At 40.1% G+C, this 18,698-nt stretch overlaps 1 pseudogene; it reads left to right on the top strand.

Moving 5' to 3' along the window:
* LOC149162501 (pectinesterase pseudogene) overlaps positions 1 to 18,342 on the top strand; it is a 43,558-nt pseudogene extending 25,216 nt beyond the window's left edge.
* Positions 18,343 to 18,698: the final 356 nt, after the last annotated feature.

Below are 18,698 nucleotides of genomic sequence, written 5' to 3' on the forward strand. Positions count from 1 at the left end.
GTGGGGAGCTCTATTGCACATATTATGTCGATAATGATTTCTAGAACAATATAGAATTCTTGCTCAAGTTCACATCCCCTACATTTTAGCTTCTTTGACACAAATTTCTTAGGAGAGGTTTAGATGGTAAGGATACCATGGTTGATAAAACTATGAAAATCATTTCATATTAATATCCCCAACTTCTATTTTTTTATGCTTATTTTGGGGAGATAGTCAATAAAATCATGGTCGAGAGAGGAATCAGTTTAAGACTCCATTATACACTTTAGCACTTGCCCTAAACCCAAGATTTTAGGATGAAAACCTTACTACTCAAAGAATGGGAAGAGGAAGGCACCAGACAAAAATATAGATAAGTGGAAAATGGAGTTAAAAAATCCCTTAAGAGAATATTTATATCTCTTCTACATAGGGAGGTGAAGGAAGAATTCACTAGTTTTGTTGTTGGTTTAGATGCGTATTTAAATATATCAACTTTATATGAGAGGAGAACCATGGGTATAATTAGATGGTGGACTTGTCATGGAACGAAGTGGTGTACATATACAAAGAATTTCCATTTGTATTTTTCACAAGTGGAAATATCTTGATTCTTCATCATCGAAAAAAATCATAGCACCTATGGTTTTATTCATTCAATGAAGTGCAATAGGTGGATTTTGCAAAAGGCCGAGGATCTTGTTTATGTACATTCCAACCTTCACCTTGCATCTCATAGGGCTTTAGAATATAATAGTGAGCCTTGTAAAGAATGGGCTGTAGATCTTGAATGGCCTAACTTGGACATCTCTCTTATTGCATTCAATATTGATGAACCTAGAAGTGATATCAAAAACACTTTTACAAATCCACATTTCATCACTAAACATACATCTTATTCTATTGTCCATGATGAATATGAAGATGAGGATGATGTCTATCAACTTTTAGGATTTACTAGCTTCTATGTTCACTGTTCATAGTTCATAGTAGAAACATACAATATTGTAGTGTAGCCTTAATTCTCATATATAGAGGCTAATTTTGACTATATAACAACATTATTTATAAATAATAAAGGCAGTTTTTTGGGTTTATTGCTTTCATGATGTTACATGTATGATGTATCATTTCTCCAATTTATTTTGTGTTTCTCATTTAACTTTTATTGGGCCTTCGGCCTTGGAACTTTCTCATTTATTCTTGAATCTATATATGTATTATGTATTATAATGTTAAAAATTAAAATTTGAATTCCTTCTTTCAAATTTTAGTAAAATGTATACATATATATCATGTATGTTTCCTAGTTTTTGAGGGTCACATTTCCAACGTGTTCCCATTTTTTATACACATATACATTTCCCCATACCATGTAACTTAGTGGCTAATCTTTGTTTCCTATGGGAGAAAAGTGGTGCATCAACAAGATGACATATAGGTGTCTCTTAGGTAGACTCTTAAGATGGAAAATACGATTGTAACAATATCACTGGATTGACAAAGTCATTATGTGACTGGGCCGAATGAGTCGACTCGGACTAGGTCAGTTGTTGACATGTCTTCTCTAGAGCCATTTGACCTATTCAACTTGTTTCATCATGAAGCTGACTCAAAATTAACTTATTATGATTGAATTAGCCAAGTTTGAATAAACTGCTCTATAGCAGGAAAAACAATATTCCACTTATATGATCCAAATGTCACCATTCCAATGATCTTTGTGTTCTTCAAAATATACATTCAATATGTAGTTCACAATATCACCGTGAACTACATATTGAATGTATATTTTGAAGAACAAATAGGCATGGCCCCTACTCAATCTCAATATCTCTGGATAATTTCTGCAATCAAACTGCTTCTTTGGTTTTTTAGGAAACCACAATGTCCTCTACCTTAGTACTTTATTGGGAAACTACTTATTTCATCTTACTCCAACTCAAAGCTCCTTCTAACAAGATAAATACATAAGCCAGTGTGCATATCATCTTCCCAATCAACATCAACAAACCCATGCAATTAAAGGTTTTTACCTCCATCTTCCTCATACCAAATAGCAGAGTGATTAGTGCCACATATGTACCTAAAGATCCACTTAAAACTTGTCCAATGTTGGATAGTATTTAACATGCTATTACATATATAAGGCTACCAACCATGCTATCTATGAAACTCTTGACATCTCCTCTTCTTCTTTTCTCTTAGGACTTATGCGAGTGGACAAATGCTCCCACTTGAGATAGGGTGCAAATTGGTTTACACATATCCTTCTTAGGACTTATGTTAGTGGACAAAAATGCTCTCACTTGAGATAGGGTGCAAGTTGGTTTACACTTATTCTTCTTAACAAGCCCAAACATATTTGTTTCAAATAGTTTCTTTAGTTAATAAGCAACTTCCAATTTTGGCTCTTCACTTGAATTCCCAAACAATAATACAACCCACCTAAGTCCTTCATGTCAAACTTACATGATAATTGGGACTTGGTTTATTTAATTAGTTTTTATGGTGACTAACCAATATTTTTATGATCAACCTGTTAGAGTCGGTCTGGTCATCCCTCCATCAGAGATCAAAAATCTTTTTGCATTTCATGTTTAGGTGTCCCATCTTGCTCGATCAGTTGCATTCCGTTAGGAGCATGCCATAAATCTGTCAGAAGGATTTTTTCATTCACTGCCCCTCATGCTTTGCACTACTGGCTCAGGTCTGTTCATCAAAATCAAGTCTTAAAAGTCATTTGCAGTCTTGTTTCAGTTTCTAGGTCATTACAGTCATTTTAGTCATTAGTTCTAGGGTTACTCAAGCTGTGTCTTCACAAGGTCTAATAAAGCCAATAGGCCAGAAGGAGGTTCTTGATAAGTTGTTATTTCAAAGATTTTTATCTTCATATGGATCGATTATGACTTTTCTTCAAAACTCTGTTTTGAAGACAAGTCGACATTTCGTTTTTTGTAATAATTTTCCAAAATTTTCAGTTCTTGAATTCTTCAGGCGCAGCCCTGGTCTCCTTTGCCAAATCCCATGTCAGCTATTACTACAAAAATTTGCCAAGAAATTCATCATTTCAACCAAAAAATCAAGGAAACAAAAAGTGAGAGTTCTATTAATTGTCAAAAAGTGCCAAATTCAAAACATTAAAAAAATGAGTTTTGAAGAACCAAAAATCAAATCAATGTATTTATAATCTTTTTCTTTGAAGATGAATGTCATTCTGCATGCCAAGGTCGAAGAAAAGCATTTCAAAGTGAATTTGGGTGAGCAGTGCGTGTTTTGGAGAGAAATTGTTTGCAACTAGTCGGCGCGGTGCACAGAACACGTGGCACGGAGCACTGGAAGCGCGCGATGCACTGGGAGAAACTGCCCAGTGTTATTTTGAACGGGCGCGGTGCACTAGGAGCGCGCGGCGCACTGGGCTCTTGGCGCGGCGCATACAGTCCAAAGCCCGAAATTTCTTGAAATTTCACCAATTTGCTCATACCTTGCGTGAATTTGCCAGGTAGGGCCTTCTTCTTGATGTTGCATCAAATTTTGTAATCAGTGATGGTGGTTTATGGGTAACAATGGGTGAACACATATATCAAGCCCTCTTTTTATAAACATAAGCCAACTTGCTGTCAGGGTTTTAGAACTCACTGTTTTGCCACCAAGATTATTTCTCCTTCCCATTGTTCCCTTGTCTTCACCAATCCCTAATTCCCTATCACCTAAATTCATTATTCCCTTCTCCTACATGCTCTATCCCAAATCCTCCAACCTCACACCTCAAAACCTATACAATAATCCCAAACCCTAAACCCTATTCCCATACATCAAATCCCTCAAACCCTCTCCCATATTTCCCTATTAAATTTCTCCCAATAATTCCCATTCCTCACTATTGTTTCCCCTTCCTAATAGTCTCTATTGCATTTGTTTTTTCCCTATGGTGGCAGACTTTGGTGGCAGACTTTGCACCCTAAGGAGCAGTCAAAACAGTTTTCATATACAGCAGCATCTTTTCTTCAAGGTATTTTGTACAGCAATCATGGCATCTGAGCATTCACCGGACTATGAGGTTGAAACCCAAAGTGACTCACCCTTGGAAGAAAAGGCACCTCGGAGGCCTTATAAAGGTGGCAGACATGTTAGGGAAGAACCGACCACCCTTACAGAATTGCAGGCCTGCCCTCTTGCTATGCAGTGTTTTCAGCATCAGTCATGCTATGAGTTTTGTCAAAAGGTGGCTAGTGTCCAATTTCATCATGAGCTAGCTCGTCTGTTCGTGCTACACTTACATGGAGATCAAGCTACCTTAGCCGGTGTCACCTTCACACTTACACCAGAATTTGCCTCATTAGCTACCGGTATACCGAACATTGGTGAACCATGGCACAAGAAACAGAAGATTGACCGGCAGCATTATGAGCCATACATTAAAACCAGTTTCTTGAGGCAGCTCAAGAGAGTGTTCCCATTCTAATATCTGAAAGATGAATATGCCCCACTAATGAGATTGATTATGAAATATTTTAGCTATGAGGGACGGTTCTCTCGTCTTTATGCTTATCACATTAGGTTGCTCATGCATTTCACCAGGGTACGGATGATGAACATTCCATATTTCATTTGCCAGAACATTGAGAGGATGACCACCTTTATACAGCATAAAACCCCTCAGCAGCAACTTAATAGTGTCTATCATTTTTCTCTTATTAAGATTTTGGTGGTTCATCAGCTTGGATTGCAGGGCATCACTTGGGATGATTTCATCTCTCGTGACTTTTTCAGAGCTTCACGGGGATTATAAGAGGTTAAGCATGAAGGTGGACCTTCTCATTAGTATAAGCATCATGAGACCGCTAATGTGCCAGTATTCATCATATATCAGAGAGGCACCAGACATTTTTTTGCAGCAGCAAAACGAGTGTTATCTCCACCCGGGGTGGAAGGGGCCTCGTTTCTGACATCAGCACCACAGGTACAGGACAAAGGCAAGAGGCCAATGCAGGATGAGGGGCCATCAGGTGAACGAGAGACCGACTTCATTCTCCTTCATGATGATGATACAGATACGGGTCCACAAAGCACCAAACTTAGAGAGATCATCCAGGAGTAGCAAACAGAGATCGAAGCCTTATCCCTTGACTTGGAGAGGGCTAAGTGGACCATGAAATACTTGGAGCAGAGGAACAAACAGCTTGAAGATCAACAGGCAATCATGGAGCTACAGAACATCCGCGAGAATCGCCAAGCTGCACAAAGGAGAAGAGTTGAGCTCACGTCATTGGAGCAAGAGATTAATGAGGATCGGGAGGCCAATCTCGAGAGAGTTAACATGCACCTAGAGAGGCTGTTGGACAAGGCTGACAAAGACCATGCATTTCTGAGACACATGGCTTTCCACTACATGGCACGAAACAAAGTGTGCAAGGCCCGAATCAGGAATTTGAAGGCAAAATTGAGGAAGGCAATAAGGAAGCAAAAGAGGCAAAGGGAGCTCGATCATCTTCAGATATTGGCTGAGGCCTCTTTAGCCCAGCATAACACTTAATGAAGAAGCTCTAGCCCAAATTTCAAGAAATTTGGGGCATTTTTGGTATTTTTGGAAATTTTTGTACAAAAAACAGGGTTTTTCTCCCTATGCGCCGCGCCACGTGGCGCGCGCTTATGATTGGAGGCTCCAAATGAAAAAAAAATTATAGTTTTGGATTTTTCATGAAAAATCATGACTGTTGGTGCATGGCCAAGAAGTTTGGGCAAGTTTTGAGTCCTCAGGAGGTCAAAAACACCCTAAAAATGACCTCTCTGCCCCTATTTTGACACACATGAAGCAGTCTTGGGAGATTGAGGTTTTGGAGGGGCAAATGGGCACCAAATTCAGAAATTCCACTTGGGTTGGAAAGTAGACAGGTAGGGCTTTCCAAAAAGCACACTTGGGCTCAATTTGGACTTCAGAAAGTGCCTCAAAATCAGCATCAAAGTGGCACGACGCATACAGAAATTGGCGCGGCGCACAGAGGTTTTTTGCCCAATTTTTCACCCTCCAGCTCAGAAATTTGGCCAGTTTGACTAGTTTTGCTTTGTAATGTTATTTTTGACTTATCTTGATGTAATTGGATGAACATGATGTAATTTTGGCAATTATTTACTTGTTCTAGAGGATTCATTCAACAAAAAGTGAAAATTTAATGAAAGAATCAGTTTCCTACCTTATAGAGGCAAGGGAATGGGTTGGGCTAGTCTATATCATGTAATTCCTAAGTCATTTTCAGGGTTGGACTCTTGGGAAAAGCTTGGCACTCTATTGTACATTCTATCTCTGCATCTTTGGCTAAGGAAAGACCAGGGTTTTGCAGCATTGTTTGGGATCCATGTGGCTTTATGTTTTGATGGTGTGCTTCTCTAAGTAATTGTAAGTTCATTAGTGTTATGTCTATCATTTTCTTGCCTTTTCTTTTGAATTTGAACAAATGAGTGATTAAGGTAGAACTCATAACTGCTATGCTCTGCCTTTGAATTTGTTTAAATTTTCATGTTTTCATCTGTTTAAGGAGAATTCTTGAGACTCTCTTGCTCTCCTTAGTTGCTCACCGGTATGATGTATCCATCTCGCTCACTTTAAAGCATCGAAACAATTGCCTTCCTTGCCCCAATCGGAACTCTGCAGAAACTATGCCTCATCCCCGAGCCCAAATTTGCCTTTCCCATTTTTTCAACAAAAACCCTCAAAAACCGAATCAAATCCCTGCACTTAATACCTAGCCTAAGATCAGTTGCAAATTTAGTCATCTCGAGCCTCATTGATTACCTTTTGCCGAGATTGACCTGGAGAGAGCCCTCTCCTGTCCTCGTAGGGCTAGCTACGAGGCTAAGCGTGGTTTGATGTGGACCTAAAACCTTATCTTTTCAGCCTGAGACAAATCTAGGCTCTAACACAACCTATAATCCCATAATCATGAAGTGACTACATTGTTGCTTGAAGTAAGTGCAATGATCTGCATCACTCCTTATGAAGCCTTATGAGCCTCCTAATGAATCAGTTTCCTACCTTATAGAGGCAAGTTGTTTTGATTGCCTAGATTTTAGTGCTTTGTTTAGAATTGGTTGAAATAGCTCCTAGAATGATGAGCTCGACCCCTAGAGGCAAGGGAATGGGTTGGGCTAGTCTATATCATGTAATTCCTAAGTCATTTTCAGGGTTGGACTCTTGGGAAAAGCTTGGCACTCTATTGTACATTCTATCTCTGCATTTTTGGCTTAGGAAAGACCAGGGTTTTGCAGCATTGTTTGGGATCCATGTGGCTTTATGTTTTGATGGTGTGCTTCTCTGAGTAATTGTAAGTTCATTAGTGTTATGTCTATCATTTTCTTGCCTCTTCTTTTGAATTTGAACAAATGAGTGATTAAGGTAGAACTCATAACTGCTATGCTCTGCCTTTGAATTTGTTTAAATTTTCATGTTTTCATCTGTTTAAGGAGAATTCTTGAGACTCTCTTGCTCTCCTTAGTTGCTCACCGGTATGATCTATCCATCTCGCTCACTTTAAAGTATCGAAACGATTGCCTTCCTTGCCCCAATCGGAACTCTGCAGAAACTATGCCTCATCCCCGAGCCCAAATTTGCCTTTCCCATTTTTTCAACAAAAACCCTCAAAAACCGAATCAAATCCCTGCACTTAATACCTAGCCTAAGATCAGTTGCAAATTTAGTCATCTCGAGCCTCATTGATTACCTTTTGCCGAGATTGACCCGGAGAGAGCCCTCTCCTGTCCTCGTAGGGCTAGCTACGAGGCTGAGCATGGTTTGATGTAGACCTAAAACCTTATCTTTTCAGCCTAAGACAAATCTAGGCTCTAACACAACCTATAATCCCATAATCATGAAGTGACTACATTGTTGCTTGAAGTAAGTGCAATGATCTGCATCACTCCTTATGAAGCCTTGTCGAACAACATATTTGTCAAACCACTAGTAACTCTATCTTGGGCACTCTTTCAATTTATATAGTGATCTCTTCCATTTGAACACCATGTTTTCTCTACCTTCTATCACAAACCCTTTTGGTTTCTTCATGGAGATTTCCTATTTGAACCCACGATTAAAAGATGGTGTCTTCACATCCATATTTTTGACTTACAAATCATAAGCAATTGCTAATGCCAACATCAACATAATACATGTTATTTTGGCAATCACAGAGAAAATTTCATCATAATCAATACTCTCAATTTAAGAGTACCCATTTGTTACCAAACAAGCTTTATATATTTCTATATTAGACCATTTGTCTTACACTTCTTAAGCACTCATTTGCATCCATTGGCCTTCCTTCCTTTAACAAACTCATGCAAATGCTAGGTTTGGTTATGTTCCAAGGTCTTTATTTCTTCATACATGAATTTCTTCCAATGAGAAGTTCCATCTCCACTGAGAGCCTCTTTGACATTTTTTTGTTGGTCATCCATGGAAGATAAGAAAAACAACTAAAATTATATGATTCATAGACACATTTCTCAGGCCTCATTCACTACGAAGTGTTGGACATTGGATAAGCCAACGTTCCCCATGTGTGTTCGACATTGGATAAACAAACATTCCCCGTGTGTTTTGCGACATGGACTAACTACCTCTCGTGGATCCTTATCTTTGGCGATGCGATCGTTGGCTAACAGCTACAGGTTTTGGTCAAACAACAATCGTGACTCCCAACAAGTGTTATCGAAACGTAGGTCATGAATTCGATACACACTTGCCTTGCGTTGGGGGCGAGATTGTTGGACATTGGATAAACCAATGCTCCACGTGTGTTTCTGGACATGGACTAACTGCCTCTTGTGGATCCTTATCTCTAATGATGTGATCGTTCGCTAACAATTGCAAGTTTTGGTCTAACAACAATCATGATTCCCAACACAAAAATTCCTCAAATTCTTCCCTTGATTTAATTAATCACGCTCGGGTTTAACATTTTTACTTGTCATTAATGATTGATTTTCCTCCATCATCAACTATTGCTGCTATTCATTTATGCTCATCTAAAATCACCACGTGATATAATTTTATTTTTAATGTATTCTTAGTGTTGGTCTCCAGAAGATTTCTCCTCTTTGAAAATCATATCTCAGTCGTAGGTATGTCATTGCTTGGACGAAATCCACAACTCGTAGCCCTCAACTATTGAACATTAGTAAAGGGAAAAGGCCATTGACGTATTTGTTCCCAAGCTTTTCCCTATTCACCTTAGCCACATAAATGTATGTTTCACACTAGAGGAACCTAGGATGTGAGCTTTTTCCTATTCACCTTAGCCACATAAATGTATGTTTCACACTAGAGAAACTGTTAAATTGGCAACTAGGGCCAAACTCCATGTGGGTCATCTTATTTATGGCAGCTGATATTTTTATTGGATCCCTCTCATCGAGAGGTGTAGGATTGATCCAAAGATCATCCGATTCCGTTAAGTATTTATGGAGATATGAATTTATTTTGTTTATGTAATTATTATAAAGCCGACCAGCACATATGTAGGCTCTAGAAGCCCAACTAACGTGTCTATTCAACCTCTACATTTTTAGTATAAATAGAAGATGATTTGAAGTCATTAGGGACTCACTCTTCATGTGATATCCTCTCCACATCTTGGGTCTTTGGAGAAGGAGAGAAACTAAAAGAGTACGTTGGTCTAATAATGATGCCCTAGCTGCAGATGATGACCAAATCCAACACACGCAAATGAAACCGTTGTCAAGGTATAAAGTCACAGTCATGTGTTAAGGCATGAAGACGCAAAGCACAGTTGGCCGCAGGTATTAGAATCACAGTTGTTCTTGCAGTCAAAACAGAATCCACGTGAATCTTGGGTATAGGCATACGCAGATCAGGAAAGACTTATGTATACTGTACATATGCAGATCAGGAGTGAATTATGTATGCTGTACATACGCAGATCAGGAGTGACTTATGTATGTTGTACATACGCATATCGGGAGTGACTTATGTATGATGTACATACGCAGATCAGGAGTGACTTATGTATGTTGTACATTGATGACATTAATACGCAAAGTCTGTTGTACATTGATGCCATTATATGTTGATCTCATCGTTAGCAATACATAAGAATATATATATATACACAGGGCAGAGAGAAAATAATTCAACGTAGCAAGATATATTTGCAGGCAATGGCAATATATGTACATACGCAGGCAATAAAGATACAACGCAACAATGGCATTCAACACAGCAAGATATATTTGCAGGCAATGGCAATATATGTACATACGCAGGCAATAAAGATACAACGCAACAATGGCATTCAACGCAGCAAGATATATTTGCAGGCAATGGCAATATATGTACATACGCTGTAATAGAGATACCTTCCTACGCTATCAGGAAATCATCTTCTACGCAGTCATGGAGACAAGGCTTTATACGCAGTCAGAGGAGACTTGCCTCGGACATTCTCCTGCTCAATCTTAGATAGACAAAACTTCAAATGGTAAGCTTCAATCTTGTAGACAGTAAACCCTTCTCTGAAAGGAGTAGATCTCGGATGCCATGAATGAAGGTATGATCTTGATGTCATCTGGGATGGATGAAAAAGGTATGTGTATTAACATATATATCAATATATAAACATGTGTTGATCTGTGCTCCTACTAGCTCGTATATCCCCAGCAGTAATACATTGATGATCCTAGCATTTATATGATGAAACTGTCATTATATAAAAGATGCAACAGTAACAACTTCAAAGGTACAGCAAGCATGATCTCAGTAAAGGAGCAACAATGATGCAACTGTGATGACATCGAGCATGATGGAGGATGGGCAGCAACATGATATATTGTGGATGGACTGTGCAACGAATACATGGAGCATGGGCAGTAGCATGATGGGCAGCACAATGATATATTAGCAGGGGCAGCAGCATGATGATGATGCACATTAGTTTGAGCAGTGTTATGATGGATAAGATCATGGACATGGACAGCCGCATGAGGTAGTATGCAGTGGTGCAACTAGAGAACGAGATGCAGCATGATGATAGGTATCAGTTGAAGCAAAATGTCTTCAACTGGTCTCATCGTTATAGGAGATGATCTATGCTTAGATCTAGATAAAGTCAAAGTGTTGACCTCTGTTGTAAATGTACTCTCTCTCTCTTTCTCTGCTGAACTTTGAAGATAAAAGAAGATTTGATCAAAGGGTTTCCCCACACATTGTGGGGTTTGTCCCTGGCTTGCGCCATATCTTGTGTCCTCTTGTCTTGGCTTGTCTTCTGCGATTTTATATTTTTGTTCTATCTGCAGTTTATTGTAATGTTGATGTGATTGCTAACTGTGAAAATTTAAATAAATTGCTCTAGCATAGAACATACCTAAACTTAACATGGTATCAGAGCTGAGGTGAAGACAATGCCCAAGCAAGAGTGAAAGAGCAATCACCGAAGACAGTTGGGACAAGACAGAAGGATCAATGGGTTCCTCATAATTCACCTAGGGTGAAGTCAAAGCAGAAAATGTTATCGGAATGGCGCAGCGGAAGATTCTGATAGTCCATCTTAAGATCACTTCATTGGGAAGTTCGGATCTAAGGGTGGAAGGAAAGGCAAATGCCTTGTTGAAATAAGTTCGGCCGTTATGCGAAGGAGTGTCCGAATGGCAGAGACACATCTCTTGATGAAGATAAAAATCATTCCTAGGACATCTTCAATGATCAAAAGAATGACTGGTAATGCAGGTCATCAAGGAAATGGTCGACTCTTCCACGAAAGCAAAGAACCCCAAAATCTCTTTTATGTACCTGATCGAACCTGATGTCCATCTCGGAAATGGAAGTCAAAGGTTACACCGTGGCACTTATCGATGGAAAGGTACGTGTTTGAAAATAGATCTTTTAAATATGTTTTTGAGTTAAGAGTTGTATCAAGTTGCAGGAAGTCCACTGGGGACCATGTCCATTGACTCAACACCGGAGGTCTGTGAGTCAGATGGTGACTAGGATGCCTGAATTCAAAAAGAAGCATGAAGGTACATGTCTGAAATGTACCGAAGGAAAATATTATAAGGGGACCATTCCCCTCATACAGCAGGTTCACAGGTTTGGAACAACCCGAGGAGTTTGAGAATCATGATCAAGGAATCTCTTGTATACAGGTGGAAGAAAGCCCTCTATGGCTTGAAGAAAAACACCTCGGGCATAATATGAGAGGATGGATAGCTGTCTAATGCAGCCGAGATTCACTAGGAGTGAAACCGATCCAAACCATTACTCGAAGGTTGTGGATGATAAACCTCTCATACCAGCACCTATGTCTGACAGGTGCAGACCCTCTCATTTATAGGAGACAGAGGGAGTTGGATTCTGAATGTGGGAAGATAAGATGCAAGCTTGTGACTGCCTCGAGGATCTTAACTTTCAGAAGTTATATGGTAATGATGTCAGACCAGATTTGGGAAATGCCTCTGAGTTTCATAAACTCATTCACATTGATGTTCTTGGAGAACCTCCGTCTGGACATCTGTGTTGCAGTTAGCATGGTGAGCTCATATCTGGTTGAGCCTCACTAGATTAGTGCCAAGAATCTTCTAAGATATCTTCAGGGCACAATCTCTCATGAATTGAGATACACTGCCGGAAATATGAAACCACATGATTATTCGAATGATGAGTGGGCAGGAAGTATGGAGGATCACTAGAGCACTTCTCAGTGTTGTTTGGAATCTGCCTTGATATCCTGGATGAACAGGAAGCAGAAGTCGGTGACTCTGAGCACCACCAAGGCAGAATACATTGCTGATAGTATGGCCTTCTGTGAGGCAGTCTGGTTGCTGAAGCTCTTCAGTGAGCTGTTTATACACATCATGAATACCACTGTGAATCTCTGTGACAACCAGAGATGGGATTCGATTATTGAGGAATCTTGTATTTGAAAATTGCTCCCACAGATAGACATCAATTACTGCCTTATCTGGGATATGGTAAGTCGATGATCAAGGAGGCTCCATCACACTGAGATGATGTACAGGACAGAGCCCTGAGGAAAGATCAAATTTGTGATTTTCCCGAACGACTTGGAGTCGTCAAGAGACCTTTGTAAAAGGGTCCTGCATGCTGCATACATTGAGCTCTAGGAGCTTTGGGGGGCTTGCAGTTCTATTGGAGCAACATACGACCACAAGGTGACTCACCCTCCCCTGGTGGTGCGCACTGAAACAAGATGATTCGCTCTCTTGTGAGACAAGATGATTCGCTCTCTTGTGGGACAAGATGATTCGCTCTCTTGTGTAGCGGGATGATTACTTCTCCTGTGAGGCCTGGATTGATGTGTTCTCCATGGCGATTGTAGCAGGATTGATGTGTTCTCCTGTGAGGCATGGATTGATGTGTTCTCCATGGCAGCCTGGATTGATGTGTTCTCCATGGCGATTGTAGCAAGATTGATGTGTTCTCCTGTGAGGACAAGATTGATTAAGTTCTCCTGTTGAGGCATCCTACCCATGCAGTCTGGGACTCATGGAAAGTACCTCTCATCTGATCAATGAGCAGGGAAATGAAGTTAGGGACCATAGTAGTACCGATGGACGCATCGTTGTATCTACCGTACTCCCTACGCTAGGATGTCCTCCATTGATCTGGGATCAATGATACTAGTCTAGGACCAGTGGTAGGAGTTGTACATGCTATGACGCTGACTTCAGGTCGGCTGAGACTGGTCTGGGACCAGTGGTACATACTCCGAGACCTACTTCGTGTCAGTGCAATACTGGTCTGGGACCAGTGAGAGTGGTACATACTATGACGCTGACTTCGGGTCGGTTGAGACTGGTCTGGGACCAGTGGTGCACTCTCTGAGATTGCGATACAGGTCTGGGACTAGTGGTAGGAGTGGTACTTATTATGAAGCTGACTTCGGGTCAATTGAGACTGGTCTGGGACTAGTGGTATGCACTCTGAGACTGACTTCAGGTCAGTGGAGAATGATATGACTCATTCTCGATCAATTCTTCTTCTTCATAGTTCAACGGAGATGAGCAGAGCAGAGCAGAGCCAGCAGCGCTGAGCAGAGCAGAGCTAGCAGAGCCAGCAGCGCTGAGCAGAGCAGAGCTAGCAGAGCCAGCAGCGCTGAGCAGAGCAGAGCAGAGCAAAGCCAGCAGAGCTGAGTAGAGCCAGCAGAGCTAGGCAGAGTAGTGCAAGGCACTAATGGCAGAGATAGTACAGTCGTACATATGGATCAACGGATGGAGTTCTCCCTAGTTGAGAGGGAGTGTTAAATTGACAACTAGGGCCAAACTCCATGTGGGTCATATTATTTATGGCAGCTGATATTTTTATTGGATCCCTCTCATCGAGAGGTGTAGGATTGATCCAAAGATCATCCGATTCCGATAAGTATTTATGGAGATATGAATTTATTTTGTTTATGTAATTATTATCAAGCCGACCAGCACATATGTAGGCTCTAGAAGCCCAACCGACGTGTCTATTCAACCTCTACATTTTTAGTATAAATAGAAGATGATTTGAAGTCATTAGGGACTCACTCTTCATGTGATCTCCTCTCCACGTCTTGGGTCTTTGGAGAAGGAGAGAAACTAAAAGAGTACGTTGGTCTAATAATGATGCCCTAGCTGCAGATGATGCCCAAATCCAACACACGCAAATGAAACCGCTGTCAAGGTATAAAGTCACAGTCATGTGTTAAGGCATGAAGACGCAGTCATGGTAGCCACGTGAAGCACAGTTGGCCGCAGCATGAAGTGAAGCCGCAGGCATTAGAATCACAGTTGTTCTCGCAGTCAAAACAGAATCCACGTGAATCTTGGGTATAGGCATACGCAGATCAGGAAAGACTTATGTATGCTGTACATATGCAGATCAGGAGTGACTTATGTATGCTGTACATATGCAGATCAGGAGTGACTTATGTATGCTGTACATACGCAGATCAGGAGTGACTTATGTATGCTGTACATTGATGACATTAATACGCAGAGTCTGTTGTACATTGATGCCATTATATGTTGATCTCATCGTTAGCAATACATAAGAATATATATATATATATATATATATATATATACACAGGGCAGAGAGAAAATAATTCAACGTAGCAAGATATATTTGCAGGCAATGGCAATATATGTACATACGCAGGCAATAAAGATACAACGCAACAATGGCATTCAACGCAGCAAGATATATTTGCAGGCAATGGCAATATATGTACATACGCAGGCAATAAAGATACAACGCAACAATGGCATTCAACGTAGCAAGATATATTTGTAGGCAATGGAAATATATGTACATACGTTGTAATAGAGATACCTTCCTACGCTATCAGGAAATCATCTTCTACGTAGTCATGGAGACAAGGCTTTATACGCAGTCAGAGGAGACTTGCCTCGGACATTCTCCTGCTCAATCTCAGATAGACAAGACTTCAAATGGTAAGCTTCAGTCTTGTTGACAGTAAACCCTTCTCTGAGATCTCGATCAAAGGAGTAGATCTCGGATGCCATGAATGAAGGTATGATCTCGATGTCATCTGGGATGGATGAAAAAGGTATGTGTATTAACATATATATCAATATATAAACATGTGTTGATCTGTGCTCCTACTAGCTCGTATACCCCCAGCAGTAATACATTGATGATCCTAGCGTTTATATGATGAAACTGTCATTATATAAAAGATGCAACAGTAACAACTTCAAAGGTACAGCAAGCATGATCTCAGTAAAGGAGCAACAATGATGCAACTGTGATGACATCGAGCATGATGGAGGATGGGCATCAACATGATATATTGTGGATGGATTGTGCAACGAATACATGGAGCATGGGCAGCACTATGAGATCATGTGCATGGGCAGCACAATGATATATTAGCAGGGGCAGCAGCTTGATGATGATGCACATTAGTTTGAGCAGCGTTATGATGGATAAGATCATGGACATGGACAGCCGCATGAGGTAGTATGTAGTGGTGCAACTAGAGAACGAGATGCAGCATGATGATAGGTATCAGTTGAAGCAAAATGTCTTCAACTAGTCTCATCGTTATAAGAGATGATCTATGCTTAGATCTAGATAAAGTCAAAGTGTTGACCTCTGTTGTAAATGTACTCTCTCTCTCTTTCTCTGCTGAACTTTGAAGATAAAAGAAGATTTGATCAAAGGGTTTCCCCACACATTGTGGGGTTTGTCCCTGGCTCGCGCCATATCTTGTGTCCTCTTGTCTTGACTTGTCTTCTGCGATTTTATATTTATGTTCTATCTGCAGTGTATTGTAATGTTGATGTGATTGCTAACTGTGAAAATTTAAATAAATTGCTCTAGCATAGAACATATCTAAACTTAACAGAAACCTAGTATGTGAAATAGAGGGCTTCTTGGACTTCCAATAGTGAACTCGGTAACATATTAATAAAATAATTAGTCGCAGCAACTTCTTCAGCCCAAATTTTTTTTGCTTAATCTAGCCATATTCTCCATCATGCTTTCCTTATCAAAATTTGACTTGGTCTCTTAGCAGAGCCATGTTGCTTGAGATCATGTGGAGTTGTCTTCGAACTTTGCAATTCCCTCAAACTCTTTGAAGCAATATTCACCACCATGGTTACTGATCAAAGCCTTCACCCTCTTTCCATTTTGCCTTTCAAACAGGGTAGCGAAGATGTTAAAATTTTGGAGAGCATCACTCTTTTTCCCCAGAAAATAAAGTAAACCCATGAATTCCTTGAGAAGTCATCAAGGACAAAGTGATGAATTATTGAGAATCACCATGGAAGCGCTAATCATAAGGCCACAAATATCTGAATGGACCAGCTCAGATATTGGAACTCCAAATATCGTCTGAGTTTGTTTGCCGACGCTTCACTTGGAGTTTGGGACCCCCAAATCCTTGGAAGCCATTGGCGTTGCTCTTGGAAACGTTTTCTCTCAGTGCAAAACAATCGTGGCAAAATCTGCAACTACTCTTTTTCATCTAACTTGTATTACAAGTTGATCTGAGCATAGGGATGTTGGATCAAATGTTCTGCAATATGGTGATCACCGTTGGATATAGGCTGTGGATTATGAACATATTGCATTCTGGTGGCGATGATGCTTTGAGCATGGACTGTGGACACATCGGGACTTCATGCCCAAAATGCAAAGGAACATAAGAGGTCTAACATATCTCTTCGGACCCCTTCTTGGCGAAAGAAAATTCTGCAAATACTAACAATAGGGTGTAGCTATCCAAGGCTTCTGAAAATACTCCTGATGATACCATGGAAATTTACCAACTTTACATGGCAAAAATCTTGTCAATTATCCCAACTAAAAACGAGTTTCTGAAGAATACTTTTCACTATTATCAGAAACCTAAGAAAGGATATACGTGTTCTCACAATTACATGAAAAAACAATTCCATTAGGTCAGAAATGGTTTACAATGCAGTGTTTGCTTCATTCCCTGGCAGAAGAAAAATGGAATTGTAAAACATAGGTTTTGTTTTTGAATATAAACCCTCAGTTGGGGAAATAAGTTTATATTGCAGTTCAGATGTAGTTTCCATAGCTTGAATTTCATATTCGTCAATTCCAGTACATCTTACTTTAGAATTTTGGCAATTTCTAATTGATTGGGTTTCACAATTGCAGCTGTAAATGGCGATGGTTTCTTTGCACGGGATATTGCTTTTGAAAATGCAGCCGGGCCAGTCACTTCACAAGCAGTAGCCCTAAGAGTAGATAGTGATCTCTCTGCCTTCTACAACTGTGCCTTTCTTGGTCACCAGGATACACTGTACACTCATACTCTTCGTCAATACTACAAAAACTGCAGAATAGAAGGCACCGTGGACTTCATATTTGGAAACTCAGCAGCAATCTTCGAAAATTGTCTTATTCTGGTGCGTCCTCGTCAACAAAACGTAAGCCAAGGATCATCGGATACTGTTACTGCGCAGGGCCGAATAGACCCAGCTCAGCCCACAGGGTTTGTTTTTCACAACTGCACCATCAATGGAACTGAAAAATACATGAAAGATTACTTTGCCAACCCGAAAATTTACAAGGCGTATTTGGGTCGGCCATGGAAGTCGTACTCCAGAGTAGTTTTCATGAACTCATACTTGGGAGAACTCATTAGCCCTGAGGGATGGATGCCTTGGACAGGGGACTTTGCTCTTGACACACTTTACTATGGGGAATACCAAAATTATGGGCCAGGGGCTGCACTTTCCGGAAGAGTGCCATGGTCTAGTCAGATTCCTAAGAGAAATACAGAAATATATTCTATTAAAAACTTCATACAGGGTGATGAGTGGTTACCGGTTACAATCAATTCATCCAAACGCGAAGGCTGATTATTACATATATTCTAATGCATGGCCTCCCTGATCTGCTCTCATCCGTCTCTGTAACCGTACTGCAATTTCAATCTGACACTGATTTTTCTAATAAGTAATTATGTTTTTAAAGTTGTTTCCTTTTCAGGTTTTATCGCTGAAATACATAGAGAAACACGGATGCAGTGTCAATGACCCGATTGCTTCTGATTTGGAGGGAAATGTTCTTTGTAGTTTTCTGCAATTTGCCACTGTAGCAATTATGTCCCAACACCGTTAATTGTGGTTATATTTGATCAAGATGTCCGGTGATATTTTTTTCGCAAAGTATATATTTTATTATTATTTTGATGGGTAGTAATTACTGAAAGGTA

This window comes from Pinus tabuliformis, chromosome 5_2 (assembly GCF_031772625.1).
Source record: "Pinus tabuliformis cultivar Carrire ecotype Pingquan chromosome 5_2, CPIR1, whole genome shotgun sequence".
Lineage (NCBI taxonomy): Eukaryota > Viridiplantae > Streptophyta > Pinopsida > Pinales > Pinaceae > Pinus > Pinus tabuliformis.